Raw genomic sequence first — 16,578 nt, 5'->3', positions numbered from 1 at the left:
TTCGGCATGCAGAATTCCAAGAAAGGAGAGTTACCGATCCAGAGTAACGCCAGATTGAGTAAGACTCAGAGCCCGAGTACAGAGGCTAAGATAGTTGAGATGAGTCGAGTACCGTATACTTCCACTGTAGGCTCGATCATGTATGCTATGACTTGTACTCGTCCTGATGTGGCCTTTTCTTTGAGCATGGTCAGCAGATATCAGGGGAACCCTAGCAAGGCTCACTGGACTGTGGTAGAGAACATTCTCAAGTGCCTGCGGAGGACTAAGGACTGGGTCCTTACCCTCGGTGGGAGTGATGACTTGAGAGTAGTAGGGTATAGTGATGCTTGCTTCCAGAATGATAGGGATAGTTTATGCTCTCTGTTAGGCTGGGTCTTTACCTTAAACGGAGGAGCAATTACTTGGAAAAGTTCCAAGCGGGAGACAGTGGCTGATTCAACTTGGGAATCAGAGTATATAGCAGCAAGCAAGGCAGCAAAGGAGGCTATATGGCTAAAGAACTTCATTGGATACCTTGGAGTTGTACCAACTATAAAGGAGCCTATGGAGATTTTCTATTGTAGTGAAAGTGCAGTTGCCTTAGCCAAGGAACCAAGGGATCACGGAAGATCCGGACACATCGACAGAAAATACCATTTCATCAGACATCGAATAGAAGGACTCATCGTGGCAAAGAGGGTATCATCGAATGAGAACCCAACATATCCCCTCACAAAGGGACTGGGTAGGGTTAAGCATCTTCAGCATGCGAGGCACATAGGGCTAAAGGATGATATTAGTTTTAGAAATTAGATAGATTTCAAATTTGTAAAGTGTAATTGACATTTGATGATAAATAAAAATTGTTGTTTATTTATAAGTAAAGTGTTGCTATCTTCTGTCAATCGTTTACTATCATTTCATTTTGCATGTTTTGACTTCCAGAATAATTATGTTATGGTATATAATATTATTCAAATTCTCCACAGTTGGTCATATGTTGGAAGTAGATATGAATCAAGACTGTCATGAAGTTGGCTTGTTGAAGGGTCCAATAAATGGTTTGGTCTAGGCTTTCATTGTATTTTGTTCGGCATGAGTCTGTAATACTGTTTATGAGTTGTATATGTGTGTTTTGGTCATTATGTGTGTTTACGACCGTAAACTGTGTTTACGGCCGTAAACACGTTTACGACCGTAAACCCTGTTTACGGTCCTGTCTAGTATAAATAGTGGAGGTGTTGGTCTTTGGTGGTTGTTGATGCCATTGCGTTTATAGAAGTGTTCCATCGAGTTGTACCTGACGTTTTCTGAATATAAACGTGTGCAAGCTCGATTTCTTTTCATCTTATTCTTCTTTTTGTGATTGTTTGTTGCTTGATCATTGGTAAAGATCCTTTTCAGGACCTTACAATTGGTATCAGAGCAAAAACCGGTATTAAAGCTTCATTCAATCGATGTTTGGGCTGTTTAAACTGATATTCTTATTGTTCGAGCCTGGTTTTAGTGTTTTAGTGGTTAAAGGAACTGAATCAACTGCAAAAACATGCTTCTGAAGGCTTTCTGGGAGTTTACTGTCAACCATAAACTGTGAATCTTCAAAAACCGTAAACAAAGCTTCAAGAACCGTAAACGCATAAACCGTAAACACTTGAACCGTAATCGCTTAAACCGTAAACATCAATACCGTAAACCTAGTTTACGATCGTAAACGCCTCAACCATAAACCCAGTTTACGGCCGTAAACTGCTCAACCGTAAACCAAGTTTACGGTCGTAAACCTTCAACCGTAAACTCAGTTTACGGTCGTAATCATCATCAACCGTAAACACCTTTGTGACCTTAATTTGCTTCAATTTCAAATGGAATCTCAAAATCAAAATCATTTTCACGAACTTGATACTGTCATGGGCACTACTACGCGCATTCCAAGATTGATGTCTGCAGATGGTTTCCCTGAGTGGAAGTATAGAATTGAAAAGTACATCAAAATGAAGGACTTTAAAGTCTGGAGAAGCATACTTAGAGGACCTGTCAGAATCACTGTTACAGTTGGAGGACAGGTGATTGACAAGGCTGTTGAAAACTACACAGATGAAGAGTTTGAAAAAGTGGAAGAACAGGAAAGGGCTTTAGCCACTCTAACCATGGCATTATCTCCTGATATTGCTCAAGGTTTCCGAGAGTACACTTCAGCTAAAGATTTGTGGGAAGCCCTAATTGAGGTATATGAGGGCAATGAAGATATGAAGGAGAGTCGCCAGGACATGTTGAGACAACAGTTCAATATGTTCAACTACATTCCAGGAGAGACTCTTGAGGCTCAGCTGCAGCGGTTCACAACTCTCACCACTGACATGAATATATCTGGGATTTTCTTGACCAAGTCAAAGATTAACAAGAAGCTTCTAAATGCTCTTCCTAGATCATGGGATATAAATGTTGCTGTGATTAAGAAGACTAAGGATTTAAATCGCCTCACTCTTGCTGAAATCATGGCGATCATCAAAGCTTGTGACATTGATGACAAACAGAGAGAGATCAACCATGTGAACTCGTACTCTACTGCGAATCTTGGAATCTCATCCAACAATGCTCTCTCCTCAATCATGACTTCCTCAGGCCATGTGTTTGCTGCTCAACAACCTCAGATTCAAACCTTTGCTGCTGCATCATCCAGTCCACAAAGTCAACCATTTGTCACTCCACAAGCTGTTCCCCATCCAAATGTACCAGTTGTAGCCTCCTCCTCAAACACAAAGGACACTGATGAAAATCTTGTTGGATAAGGTGTCTAAGTCCATAACTATTTCTGGTATGTACTTGACCCGACCCGGCATGGTCCATTTGGGTTGCATGGCACCATGCAATTGGATAAACTAAAATGAGAGAAATAACACTTATGGTTTATTAATATATTATAAGTTCTAATATATTAATAATATTATTTAATTAGTTTGATCAAGAATTAATTTAGAATTAATTAAGTGATCAAAAGATAACTAATTAAATATATGGGTAGATTATGTAAATCATCCATAACTTGTATAGTGGGCTAAAAGGCTCCATGGATAATCAAGTTGGGTTAAACCCATTGAATGCTCCATGGAGGCTCCATGGGAGTTACAAACCCATGGGTCATGGAAATGAAGAGTCATGCCACATTAGGGCTTACATGGTGTAACCCTAGATGTGACACACTATATAAGCAACATGTTCTCCACCAAAATCGGCGACACATAAGAAACAAGAGGGCTAGGCCGATTTTAGAAGTGTGTATTCTCTCTAAAGTCATTCCAAAAGCATTTGGTGTTGTGTGAATCATTTGAGGCATCACACTTGGGGTGCTAGGCTCACAAGGTTTCAAGGATCATAAGCAACAACAAGGTAAGTTATTCTATCTTTCATGCAAGTTAAAATTTGTTCCCCATGTATGCTAGATAGGAATATAACCTTGGAATTCAACTTTGCATGATAATTAGACAAACATAGATCCAAGGTTATTAGGGTTGCATGTACACTTAGGAAGTGTTAGAATGCTCAAAACCCATCAGTGGTATCAGAGCCAGGTTCGTTTGTTGTTTTTTTTTGTTGTTGTGTGCAAACAGCTTGGAAAAAAAATCGTTTTTCTGTTTTCTGCTCGTATGAAAGTTTGCACATTTGTTGCTGGAAATGGACTAGAAACATTACCCTAAACTGTTTTGATGTTTTAAAGCTTGTTTTAGATGGTGTAATGTTTATGCTAATCCATTTACAATGGCAATTATTAAAATTACAAGTTTTTTTTTTTAAGTGTAATTTTTTATTCTTGAAAGTGTTCATATTCATGTTCTTGAACTTATGAAGATTAGATGATCATAGGAATTGTTTGTAACCTTCATGGTAGTTTAATTCATGATCATAATGTGTTTTAATGGAGTCCATAACTTGTCCTCAAGTTATGGAAAACCAAAAGTCTCACTTTTATTAAAGCCATTAAAAGAACACAAGAGTTATAAAAATGAAGAGTCTTCATTTTTATTACTCAATTAATTCATAAGTTATAAGAAATGAAAAGTTTTGGAAGTTTACAAAACTTGCCCTCAAGTTTTGGAACATGTAAAGTCTTGATTAAAACTTTAGTTCCAACCCTTAGAATTTTAAAAGTTAAAATTCAACCCTTATACTTTATAATATTATAAGTTACTAATATATATATGTATAACAACAAGTCGTCTTACCGCTAGTACGCCTCATTCACGAAGCCGGTCTATAAGGGGGGTATAAGGTTGTTGCCTATAAAATGGCAACTTAATGGGTGTCCACTCTCACCCACCGCTTCCTTGATCGGTGGAGGGTCGTTAGCCGAACGGGTAAGACAAGGACTTATAAATTCTCATTAAAAGTATGATGAATATTATAAAGTAACTAAATGCTTTTATTAAATTCCCAATCTTAGTTACTTTAGGAAAATGTGAATAAGGTGCTAATCCATGAAATTACACTTTACACTTTGTTTAAGTCGTTGGTGGAGCGTGTGTGGTTAACCGGCACTCTAACTTGGACTTAACAAGGTAGGTAAAGGGTGACTTAAGGTTTACCATAGCATCGGTGGAGCGTGTGTGGTTTACCGGCACATCGATTGAGTGATAAACCTTGAGGGTACCAAGTGATTTGCATGGTTACTTCACACCTCGTTTTGTGATCCTCGGTATCCCAGTCACAAAACTTGGAGGGCACACTCGAGATTGAAACATGCCTTTGAAAAGTTCATTGAATGTCAAAAGAATCTAGGAATTTCTAAGAACCAATTAAAAACCTAATATTTATATTTCGTTTTTCATGGTGGAAATTGGTGAATCGTCATTCACCTACCTTTCAAATATGTTATAGCTTGGATTACGGCATACCTCTTCTAAGTTATAATATATTGTGATTGGATCCTAGCCTTAATATTACATTTGGGTGTTTTATTAAGGACTCTCTTAATATCTAAACTAATCTTGTCCTCTTCTTTCAGATGTCTTCAAACAATGTTGCTTCTGGCTCTAATCCTAATGGCTCCTTTACCCTTATGAACTTGTGTGGGAAAGTCACTTTTGATGGATCCAACTTCAATGAATGGATCAGAAACATCAGGATGATTACCCGCTACAAGGACAAAGAATATGTCCTTGACAAGGAGCTTAAGGAGATTGATGAGACCACTGCAACTCCCCAGGAGATCGCTGACTTCCGGGCACATGAAAGGGATGCTACAAAAGTGGCACGCATCATGTTGGCCACCATGACAGCGGAACTCCAAAAGTCCTATGAGGACTTCTACCCTTTTGAAATGCACCAAGATCTGATGGAAAGATACCATCAAAGTGCACGACAAGAGAGGTATGAAATCATATGCTCTATCATAACAACCATGATGAAGGACGGGGAATCCGTCACGAGCCACATGCAGAAAATGCAAAGGTATGTGGATCGGTTGCTGAAGCTTAATGTGAACTTCCCTGAGGAGCTTGCAATAGATATCATTTTGCACTCCTTACCATCGTGCTATGATCAATTCCACATGACATATCACATGAATAAGGAAGAGGTCACACTCAGCAAACTTCAGGGACTCCTCAAGACCGCAGAAACAGGTCTTAAGGGTAAGTCGGTTGTTAACACTCCTACTCCAAACTCCGCCCCGGTTTTGTTAATCGGGAAAGGTAGAGGGAAGAAGAGGAAGAGATCTTCGAAGGGTACCAAGGCTAGGACCCTTGATGGCTCTTCTTCAAGTGGAACCAAGAAAGGTTTTGTCACTCCTTCTTCTGACCCTAAAGAGGCTGAATGCTTCTATTGCCATGAAAAGTCACATTGGAAGCGGAACTGCCCAAAGTACCAGCAAGATGTGAAGGATGGGAAAGTTAAACCCAAGCATGCAGGTATTTACACTATCTTATCTAATAACTCACCCCATTCTAACTCTTGGGTCCTTGATACCGGTTGTGGTATTCATATCTGTTCTGATTTGCAGGGACTAAGAAGAAGTGAGAATGTGGAGCATGGAAGAATAAACTTAATCATGGGGAATAGGAAAGCTTTACCTGTCACCAAGATTGGAGTTTATACTTTATCGCTAAGTAGTGGGTTTAGTTTAGATTTGAATAAATGTTGTTATTCGCCAGAAATGGCAAGAAATATTATTTCCTTTCATGCATTGTATAAACAAGGTTTCACCTTTTCATTTGATAATGAAGTTGGCTCGATTAATGCTTTCTTTAATAATGTTCTTTATTTTAAAGCATTACCTTGTGATGGTGTGTATGAAACTGTATCTGTGGTTGATAACTTAGGAAATAATGTATTGTGTATTGATTCTGTTAATGATAATAACTTGGATAAAGCATCATTATGGCATTGTCGTCTTGGACATATAAGCAAGAAACGCATAGGCCAAGTCCAAAAGGATGGAGTATTGGAGTCATTTGACCTAAAGTCAGATGATAGTTGCGAATCATGCTTACTTGGAAAAATGACAAAGTCACCCTTCACAGGCTCTTATGAGAGGGGTGAAGGTTTGTTGGATCTTATACACACGGATGTGTGTGGGCCCTTTAAACATGCCACAAGGGATGCTAATCGTTATTATTTGACTTTTACTGATGATTACAGTAGATATGGATATGTCTACTTAATCAAGCATAAGTCAGAGACTTTTGAGAGGTTTAAAGAGTTTAAACAGGAAGTCGAGAATCAATTGGGCGGGAACATTAAGATGCTTCGATCCGATCGAGGTGGTGAGTATCTTAGTTCAGAGTTCCTCGACTATCTTAGGGAATGTGGGATTGTCTCACAATTGACACCTCCCAGGACACCGCAGTTGAATGATGTAGCTGAGAGGCGTAATCGAACCTTGTTGGATATGGTTCGTTCCATGATGAGTCGAGCTTCGCTACCAATCTCATTTTGGGAGTATGCCTTAGAGACTGCCGCCCATATCCTTAATCTAGTTCCCACAAAGAAAGTTGCCAAAACTCCTCATGAGATGTGGACTGGTAAAGTACCCAAACTAGACCACATTAAGATTTGGGGTTGCGAGGCTTTCGTGAGACGCGAGACTCATGATAAGCTCGAACCTCGAAGTGAGAGGTGTATTTTCATCGGCTACCCACAAAAATCCTTTGGTTACCTCTTCTACAGACCTAGTGAGAATGTGGTCTTTGTAGCTAGGAGGGCTTTCTTTCGAGAGAGAGAGTTCATAAGCCAAGGAGACAGTGGGAGGCAAGTTGACCTTGAAGAAATTCAAGAGTCAAGTGGTGAAGGAACTTCAAACCCTAGCACTCAACTTGAGGAGGAAACTTCTGTTGAGCCAATTGACAAGTCTGTACCTCTGAGGCGTTCCACAAGGGTTAGGAATGCACCTGAGCATTACTATGGATTCCATATTACTGCGGAAGGTGGTACACTTATCAGTGATGAGACACTGATAGGTCTGGATGAACCTAACAGTTACGCGGAAGCCATGGCAGGCCCTGAGTCAGCCAAGTGGAAAGAGGCAATGGACAGCGAGATACAGTCCATGTATGACAATCAAGTTTGGAACTTGGTTGAGAATGTACCAGGTCGTAAGACTGTAGGGTGCAAATGGATCTTCAAGAAGAAGACCGATATGGATGGTAATGTACACACTTATAAGGCACGACTGGTTGCAAAGGGTTTCTCACAAACTCCGGGAGTTGATTATGATGAGACATTTTCTCCAGTGGCCAAGATTAAGTCTATTAGGGTTCTGTTAGCCATAGCCGCATTTCATGACTATGAAATATGGCAAATGGATGTCAAAACCGCTTTCCTTAATGGAAAGTTGGCTGAGGATGTTTACATGAGTGAGCCAGAGGGTTTTGTCAACACAGAGTACCCTAATCGAGTGTGTAAGCTTGAGAAATCCATTTAGGGGTTAAAGCAAGCACCTCGCAGATGGAATCTTTGCTTTGATGAGAAAGTCAAGGAATTTGGCTTTTCTTGGAGTGAAGATGAATCTTGTGTATATGTCAAGGCTAGTGGGAGTATAGTTAGCTTTTTGGTATTGTATGTGGATGACATACTACTCATAGGAAATGACATCCCAACTCTGCAGGAAGTTAAGTCCTGGCTTGGGAAGTGTTTCTCTATGAAGGACCTAGGAGAAGCTGCCTATATTATAGGGATAAGGATCTTGAGAGACCGGAGTAAAAGACTAATTGGACTTAGTCAGAGTACCTACTTGGATAAGGTGCTGAAGAGATTTGGCATGCGGGACTCCAAGAAAGGAGAGTTACCCATCCAGAGTAACGCCAGATTGAGTAAGACACAAAGCCCTAGTACTGAGGCTGAGATAGCAGAAATGAGTCGAATACCTTATGCTTCGGCTGTAGGATCGATCATGTATGCTAGGACGTGTACTCGACCTGATGTAGCCTTTTCTTTGAGCATGGTTAGCAGGTATTAGGGGAACCCTGGCAAGGCACACTGGACTGCGGTAAAGAATATCCTCAAGTACCTACGGAGGACTAAGGACTGGGTCCTTACCCTCGGTGGGAGTGAAGACTTGAGAGTTGTAGGGTATAGTGATGCTAGCTTTCAGACTGATAGGGATAATTTCCGCTCTCAGTCAGGCTGGGTCTTTACCTTAAATGGAGGAGCAATTTCTTGGAAGAGTTCCAAGCAAGAGACAGTGGCTGATTCAACTTGCGAATCAGAGTATATAGCAGCTAGCGAGGCAGCAAAGGAGGCGATATGGCTGAAGAACTTCATTGGAGACCTTGGAGTTGTACCAGCTATTAAAGAGCCAATGGAAATTTTCTGTGATAGTGAAAGTGCAGTTGCCTTAGCCAAGGAACCAAGGGATCACGGGAGATCCAGACACATCGACAGAAAATACCATTTCATCAGACATCGAATAGAAGAAGGACTCCTCGTGGCAAAGAGGGTATCATCGGATGAGAATCCAGCAGATCCCCTCACGAAGGGACTGACTCGGGTTAAGCATCTCCAGCATGCTCGGAGCATAGGGCTGAAGGATGATATTAGATTTAGTAGTTAGATAACCTTGAAATTTGTAAAGTGTAATTGACATTAGATGATGAATAAAAGGTGTTTTATTTATGAGTAAAGTGTTGCTATCTCTTATCGATCGTTTACTATATTTCTTTTGCATGTTTTGACTTCCAGAATAATTATGTTTGGTATATCATATTATTCGAACCTCCAAAGTCGGTCATATGTCGGAAGTAGGTATGAATCAAGACTGTCATGATTGGTTGCAGAGGACTAAGTTGTTGGACATGGCTACAACACTCATGAGTGCTCATAAGTTCTGAGCATTGGACTCAACCCACGCTCACTGGAATCACTTCATGGAATTTATCTCGAGTGATCGTGAGACGGTAATATCATATAAGTCTTCAAACCTAGATATATGATTTGTTACTTATGAGTTGGTTATGCATTGATTGTACGAAAACGCATTGGTAACTCGATGTTATAAAACGTGCTTTTGTGTATAATTCAATGAGTGGTAGAACAAACATATGAGTCGAAGTTTATCTGTTCCTTCTTGGTTTAGAAGCTGATATCTGGGCCCCTCGATGATTTTGTTTTGACCTATGTACCGGGCCCGGTCAGAACTAAGTTGATGTGTTCAATTAAGTTCTTTGTCAAACAAATCGGAAATCGGGAAACAAACTGCTGGACAATAAGTAAGACATTGTTCCATGTATTTGTCCGGCTGATATCTAGAATAGAGGATTATATGATCACTTATCTTAAATGGCGTATCATCATCTTCTCAGTTCCGAGAGACCTTGAAAGAGCTACGATTGCCGATCGATTCCTGAAGTATTGCAGTTATAGTTATTAGACTTATCCAAGTGGGAGACTGTTGGATAAGGTGTCTAAGTCCATAACTATTTCTGGTATGTACTTGACCCAACCCGGCATGGTCCATTTGGGTTGCATGGCACCATGCAATTGAATAAACTAAAATGAGAGAAATAACACTTATGGTTTATTAATATATTATAAGTTCTAATATATTAATAATATTATTTAATTAGTTTGATCAAGAATTAATTTAGAATTAATTAAGTGATCAAAAGATAACTAATTAAATATATGGGTAGATTATGTAAATCATCCATAACTTGTATAGTGGGCTAAAAGGCTCCATGGATAATCAAGTTGGGTTAAACCCATTGAATGCTCCATGGAGGCTCCATGGGAGTTACAAACCCATGGGTCATGGAAATGAAGAGTCATGCCACATTAGGGTTTACATGGTGTAACCCTAGATGTGACACACTATATAAGCAACATGTTCTCCACCAAAATCGGCGACACATAAGAAACAAGAGGGCTAGGCCGATTTTAGAAGTGTGTATTCTCTCTAAAGTCATTCCAAAAGCATTTGGTGTTGTGTGAAGCATTTGAGGCATCACACTTGGGGTGCTAGGCTCACAAGGTTTCAAGGATCATAAGCAACAACAAGGTAAGTTATTCTATCTTTCATGCAAGTTAAAATTTGTTCCCCATGTATGCTAGATAGGAATATAACCTTGGAATTCAACTTTGCATGATAATTAGACAAACATAGATCCAAGGTTATTAGGGTTGCATGTACACTTAGGAAGTGTTAGAATGCTAGATAGGAATATAACCTTGGAGCACCTCAAGAGCTCGTTCTCGAAATGATGATTGGAAAGATGATCGAAGCAGAAAAAGGGCTATTTTTCAAAAGAATAAAAAGGTTTTTAATAACAAATCTCCAAATAGTTTGCCAAAACCGAACAAGGCTCCGCCAAGATCGGTTTCGTCAAAAGGCAATTCTGGATCTTCAACCACTTCTGGTAGAACATCCAGAGGCTCAGTGCAAACTCATAAGAAACCTATTTCAAAACCACCTGAGAATGTTTTAAAACCTAAATATCATTGGATTCCCAAATCAATTTCCAATCCATCATTACCATCCTCTGAAGTGATTAGGAATGAGGATTCTAATTTGAAAACATTAAAGGATAAATCAGAGAAAGCGAAAAGGAAACCCAGGACAGTAATGACCTGGGTTCCCAAATCTGAATGATTCCGCTCATTTTGCAGGTACAGTTGCGGAGGAATGTCGTTCGTCCTTGGTACGTCGACAGCGGCTGCTCCCGGCATATGACAGGAGACATCTCCCAATTGAGCGAAATTCAATCTTTTAATGGGGGGTATGTTTCCTTCGCGGGCAGAGATGGTGGCAAGATCACTCAAAGAGGAACTGTTACAAATGGAGTGCTAAGCTTTGAGAATGTCAACTTTTCACCCGAGTTAAAGCACAGCTTGTTGAGCGTTTCCCAAATTTGCGACAAAGGCTATTCTACCCATTTTACCGATAAAGAATGCATGATTCTCAAGCCTGGCATTGTCATCCCAGAAGAGTGGATTCTCGTCAAATCTAAGCGGGATGGGAATGCTTACATTATTGACATGAACAGCAACCTACTTGAACAAGTCACTTGCCTATTTTCAAAAGTCTCCGAACAAAACGCAATGCTGTGGCACCGACGACTTGGTCATGCTAACACGAAAAACCTGGATCGCCTTGCTAAGAATGAGATGGTCCGAGGCTTACCTGTCAGAGACTTCATTACATTTGAGAAGTGTGTGTCCTGTGCTCAAGGAAAACATCACAGAAAACCACACCTGCCCAAGCAAGTCAACTCAATCAGTCAGGTGCTCCAATTATTGCATATGGACTTATTTGGTCCGGTCAACGTCCTGAGCATCAACAGAAGCTCGTACTGTCTAGTTGAGATCGATGATTTCTGTGACATCCCCATTTTCACGGCCAGAAAAGACCGATTTTGTTTATGCTTTATAAAAATCAGAGTACCTCTTTTAATAAAAATGTTGCGAAATTTGTTCCCAGTAAAACATGATAAATACGTTATCAAAGCATTTCCGAAGAAAAGTATTTTTATTCATTTTAAAACATTTGGGATGTCATGGTCAATACAGAAACATAAGCATAAACAAAACTTACATTCATTTACACTAGTGATTTATATCTCCTTAATCTCTCAGTGTAATGTAACTTCATATCGACACCTGTGATACAAATAAACTGAGTGGGTCAGGTTGGGAAACCTGGTGAGTACATAGGGTTTTCAACCCACAATAATATAATTATTATGTTTAAACAATCAAGCAATCAACCCAATTACCCATCCCCATTATCTTCTTTATTCTTAAGGATCTACCCTAAGAATCAGCTATTTCTCGTTCATTCATTCCTAAGGATTATCCTAAGGAATAGGTACGAATTCCATTGTTGTCAATGACACATCTGTCAAACACAGTTGCTAGTTCTGTCACTTCGGCGCAACTGCCAAAATTATGACATTCTCTACGAGGCGCATCTGCCGGTATTGTCCTTTAGGCGCAGCTGCCAGGGTTATCTCGTTTATCGACAGTATCGTTTCCGAGAATCCACTCGCAATACATGTCAATGGGTTTTTAGAGTACACCGGTGAACACATCGTTCACAACACCTACAGGTTGCGAGCCTGCTAGTGTTCCACTGGACTGTCTAGAATAGTCCGTGGTTGTCATCTATACTCTGCTAGATGACGAGGCCAGCATTTGGGTACAAGGCTTCTCACATCGTCCACCTCTCACCCTCACCTCATGGTCTATTTCACCTCTCACCTCATCATCCAACTCATATTTCATCTATTACATCTACCCATGTTTTACCCCATCATTTTCGTAGATATAAAATACATATACAGTTTAAATCATTTAAAACGTGTTATAAAATCGTTCATCTAGCATAGACAGCAAGTACTCAGATAATATGCACACATAGCACGTAATTTATATAAAATACTTCATATCTATGTGTAAGATGAAAGTAACTATGCACTCACCTGAAAAGGTGGTGAATCCGAACTCAGACAGCGCTTCGCTTCCTAAAAATAATTTCCTTCGACGAAACCTAGTATTATTACCACTAGAGTTTAGTCTATTATTCGCCGAGACTAATTAATAGTCTAGCTATTATTACTATTATATAAGCGTTAAACAATACTTATATAACCCATAATAATAGCCCAAGTACTTATTATAAGTTCCTAATAATGCTACTATAATTAAATAAACGATATATTAAAAATAGCGTAGGCGTAGCTCACTTACAGCGGGTTTTATAGAAAACCGGGCTTTGCTTGGAGCAGCGTTCCTGAGCCGAAAAGCTCTTCTTCTCGGAGCCTTCGAGCACTCCGGGGCTTCCGCCTCGTGCTAGGGAGGTTCCCTAGGCTTTTCGGGGGGTTTCGGGGCTAGAGAGAGGTTCTAGAGAGAGAGTAAAGAGAATAAAGAATGGGAAAGGTGTGAAGAAAATGAGGGTGGGAGAGGTTCTATTTATAGGTTGAAAAATGGCTGAACTTGGTGCCACATGTCACCATCTAGTGGCAAGACTTGGGGAGAAAACAATGGCCAAGATTGTGCCACATCACCCATTTTCGCACAACACACTTCCGACTTCTAAAATCCGTAACTTTCACATACGACCTCCGTTTTTGACGTTATTTATATCCACGCGTAGGTAAAAATAAGATCTACAACTTTCATTTTGACTCCATCGGCTAATTCTCGACCGATCTTAAATTTAACAGTACGAGGAGATTATACTGTTAAATGTCCGCGTAAAATTCATAACTTCTACATACGGACTCCGTTTTCGTCTGTCTTTTTACCGTTGAGTTGCTATTAATGAGATCTTCAATTCTCCTTTAGGTCGCGTAGGCCAAAAACTGCTCGAACTAAAATTCGAGTTTCGGGCTGTACACTGCTAAGCCGAAACTTTGAAAAATCATAACTTCCTCATACGAAGTAAGATTTGGGCGTTCTTTTTATGGATTTTCTCGGTTTAACATATACTAAAACTTTGGTTTAAATTACTAAGGCCAAAAAGTCCTCTATCTTAAATTCACTATTTACGTCTCCCGGTGCCGTGCCGGTTTTGCCGAAAAAATTCGACGAGCCATAACTTCTTCGTTATAACTCGGATTTCGGCGTTCTTTATATGTACGGAACCCTTGAGACATATTCTACAACTTGGTTAAGATTATTTATTCTAAATAATCTTTTGTCGAAAAGTCGTTTTCGACCCCTATTATTTCTAAATTGACTAGCCCGGATCTGCGGACGTTACAATTATCTCCCCCTTAGGATGATTACGTCCCGGAATCATCAACGAAACAGGGATCGTATAATGACTCCATATGTCATATCTTCATCCTAGGTAATAATTATAACTTCTATATTCCTTCGAGTCTATCTCTTAGACTTATTGACTGCAAGCAGTACTCGATCGTGCACCTGCTCTCTATGTCCGGTTAGACTCCAAATTATGACCTATCATCATGTGATGCACGTTTAGACTCAGGTCTCTTAGAGTCAAATTCCAGAATGGAATATACCTTCCTTCATGTTATAATGTGTTATAATCACATCTCAACATGTAGCACTTTTACCTATCAACTCCTTTAACAACGAGCGCGATACTTCTATTGATCGCTTCGATTATCTTTCACTTCAATCTTCTGGCTTAAGTCAGATGCTACGTCGAACTTGGTTCTCTGAACCACGTAACATACTCATCGTAGTTGGACTCAATTCGATATGACCACTAGGGTCGGAATAACAACAATCTTCTTAGTCATTACTGAAACGATAGTAACGACATATTTGAATAAAACGGTATCAATTACTAGCTTCTTGGTAACCTTGTGACTTTCCCTGATCCAAGCGTGAGTCCTGTGCTTCCGGTAGTATATGCATCTACTACCTTTCACACCTACTCATACTCGTCCCAAGTATTGTCTCGCAGTCCCCAAGTCACCATAAAAGAAAATCACATAACAGTTTAACACACCAGATAACAAAACGAAGGCTTTATTATTTCTTGAAACTATTACATAGGTGTTCGAGTTCACCCTATACTATGCTTATAATAGGCTACACCACATAGTACTATGACTACTTCGTGACTTGCTCCTCGGATATCTGTCCTTACTCCTGATTCCTTGTATTGTTAGATGCTTCGTTAAGGATGCTTCTTGGCTTCGGAGGTGCATCCGCTCTTGCTGCTTCATTTTTCTTTGGGCAGTCCCTAGATAAATGCCCTTCTTTGTTACATCCGTAGCACACCCTCTTTTTGGATGTGCACTTGCTGGCGTAATGCCCTTTCTTTCCACATTTGTAGCAAGTCACTTCCTCGTCGTATCTCTCATAGTGCTTCAGCGGTACATTTGGCATTGTAGCCCTTATCGGACAATCCTGCTTGAAGTGTCCCTTTCCACTACACTTAAGGCAAACTTCCTCCTTGGTTGAGCACTTGGGGGCATAGTGACCAGTATTCCCGCATTTGAAGCAGGTCACTTCCTTATGGCATCCCCCGTTATGTTTCCTTCCATACTTGTTACACCATTTTGCTTTACCTCTTCCTCCTCCAGACTGTGAGAACATGTTGTTCCTGTTGGACCTTGCAGTTCCCTCAAATTTCCTCTTTTTGCCAACCTCTACCCAGATGGCTGCCTCAAGAGTAGGTGTCTGGCGTACTGGCACAGTAAGTCCGTCCTTACTTTGTTGAAGTAATCGTCTTGTCTCTTCCATCTGACGATCCAACATCATCTGCACCATTGCTTGTACCCCTGCCATCGTGATCGTCTTGGGTGCAGCTGCTACATCTGGCACACGCTCAATCACTTGTGGTTCGGTCTGCGGGTTACCGCTTCCAAATCCGCTTCGAGTGCTCATCATGTCAATCTATACACCAAGTCGGATGTTTGGCGTGCAGTGACGAGAATTAAGATAGAGAAGATTTTATTTACGATCGACATGTAAATCTCCTTATTACTCCGAAAAGTTACATGCCAGTTCTAATACCGTAATTAAACGTTTAGAAGTCTGAACACGTAAAGTTTCCAGACCCGCTCGGCAATAGACCATAGATCTGATCATACATTTAGCATCATAAAGCATCATAAATCATTTAGCACATATAAGCATGTTAGGCATTTTCCCTAAATTAGCTAGTGCTTGTGTCTATTCAGGTGTATTACCTAAATTTTATTAGACACACTCCTCACAATCATCACTTAGCATTCTAAGTTTAAGTCTAGAAATCCTACAAATTCCTAGTTCGCTTAAACTAATGCTCTGATACCAACTGTGACATCCCCATTTTCATGGCCAGAAAAGACCGATTTTGTTTATGCTTTATAAAAATCAGAGTACCTCTTTTAATAAAAATGTTGCGGAATTTGTTCCCAGTAAAACATGATAAATACGTTATCAAAGCATTTCCGAAGAAAAGTATTTTTATTCATTTTAAAACATTTGGGATGTCATGGTCAATACAGAAACATAAGCATAAACAAAACTTACATTCATTTACACTAGTGATTTATATCTCCTTAATCTCTCAGTGTAATGTAACTTCATATCGACACCTGTGATACAAATAAACTGAGTGGGTCAGGTTGGGAAACCTGGTGAGTACATAGGGTTTTCAACCCACAATAATATAATTATTATGTTTAAACAATCAAACAATCA

The sequence above is a fragment of the Lactuca virosa genome, chromosome 7, assembly GCF_052849685.1.
Source record: "Lactuca virosa cultivar CGN04683 chromosome 7, Lactuca_virosa_CGN04683_v6, whole genome shotgun sequence".
NCBI classification, from domain to species: Eukaryota; Viridiplantae; Streptophyta; class Magnoliopsida; order Asterales; family Asteraceae; genus Lactuca; species Lactuca virosa.
The sequence above is the reverse complement of the archived record's forward strand: the minus strand, read 5'-3'. Positions refer to the sequence as shown.